Here is a 1948-nt window from a genome sequence, read left to right as displayed (position 1 = left end):
TAGAGTTAGAAGGCTTCCTTTGCAAATACATTATTGGTGTAGAAGTTAATCCTAACCTTATAATATTTGCTTCCAGCAATGTCCTATACAAACACATATTGAGGTTGGATATTCTAAATCATTATTGGTACTAAATCTTTATGAAGATAATTGATGCAACATAATCTTTCTGTCTTCTGGGTAAACTGTATGTCAACAGAGTATACTCTTAGCTAACTTCCCAGTGGGTGCCAATTATGGCTATGCACAAGTAGACTCTCTAGACAGTTTGATTCTTTATATAGTCAGCATCATTATTGGTATCTATTCTACTTCGCAAGCTGGTTGTGGCATTAGTAGAAGGCAATACCGCTATAGATATAGGATATTAATGCTACTTCTCTCTTAAAGACACTTCCAACTTAATGTTTAACACAACGTACTAACACAGCCTGTGCTTGGAGAAGAAGGTATTTAAACTCTGGAATTTTAAATCCACAATTGCTACTAATAGTTTTGAGCCTGGAATAAGTCATTTATCATTTCTGAAGCCAATTTCCTTGTTTGTAAGTATCTTTCAGTCCTCAAATATCACGCATCTCTATATCTCTTCCAAGGCAAATTATGGGTTTCTATCAGTGAGGTTGGCCCAGGATTGGGCAGCGTTTCTCTCTGCTGTGCATAAGGTCACTATGGGTTGGTACCAACTCGATGACACCTAACAACAACAACAACAACAACAATCATTCATCCAGTGAACAGCTTTTTAACCTTCATTACTACACAAAATGAGGATGGAAGCAAAGCATTACATGTATTTCTTTCACAGTGATTATTGTCAAGACACATGTAAGCTGAAACAAATTGAAGTGGTTGTGTCAACTATCATAGCAAAGATGTACAAAAAGAAAGCTCTCAGCTTTCAAAGAAAAAGCAGCACCAGACTCTGAGAGTCAGCAAATGTAATTGAAGTTTTCATATGAGAGACCTTGTGCTCAAGGTTTGGGGTACATGGGTAAAAAGCAGGCGTGGTCCAAATTTCTGAGACTCACAGCAAGAAGAGAAATGGGTACTGAAAATATTTAGCATGCTCAGCTGCTAATCAAAAGGTTGGTTGTTTGAATGTCCCTATATATACCTTGGGAAGAAAGACCTAGACATTTATTTCTAAAAAACAAATCAGCAATTGAAAATTGTGTAGGGCACAGGTCTACTCAGATACACATGAGATCACTACAAGACAGCATCAACTTGATAATACCTGGAAAGCATACACTATGTCTGAATATTTAGAAAGTTTGATTGACAAGATATTAATAAATTTTATTCTATGCTCCTACCTAGATGAGCATATCTTCACTTTGGCCTAGAAGATCAGATTCAAATTTAGAATGCTCCAGTTCTTCTACTCCCATAAATATTTATCCAAAAGAACTGTTCTACTCTATCTTATAGGGTCACAATGAGTTCAAATCAACTCAGTGGCAATGGTTTTTTAGTTTTTATGTCTGAGGTATGAAAGAGAGATGAAGTCTGGCCATCGTGGTTTCCAAGGTGCACTCTGGCTATACTTCCTCCAACACAGATTTGTTTCTTCTTTTGGCAGTCCATGGTACTTTTAATATTCTCCTCCAACACCATAACTCAAATGCATTAATTTTTCTACAGTTTTTCCTTAGTCACTGTCCAACTTTTGCATGAATATGAGGTTATTGAAAATACCATGGCTTGGGTAAGGTGCACCATAGTCCTCAAAGTGATATCTTTGATCTTCAACACTTTGAAGAGGTTTTATGCAACATTATTTGCCTAAAGCAATATGTCGTTTGATTTCTTGACTGCTGCTTCCATGAGTGTTGATGTTTAATTCAAGCAAAAGGAAGTCGTTGACAACTTCAATATTTTCTCCATGGATATGGATGTTGTTTATTGGTCCAGTGGTGAGGAATTTTGTTTTCTTTACATTGAG

The sequence above is a fragment of the Chrysochloris asiatica genome, unplaced genomic scaffold (genome assembly GCF_000296735.1).
Source record: "Chrysochloris asiatica unplaced genomic scaffold, ChrAsi1.0 scaffold00022, whole genome shotgun sequence".
NCBI lineage: Eukaryota > Metazoa > Chordata > Mammalia > Afrosoricida > Chrysochloridae > Chrysochloris > Chrysochloris asiatica.
Note: the sequence above shows the minus strand (reverse complement) of the source record.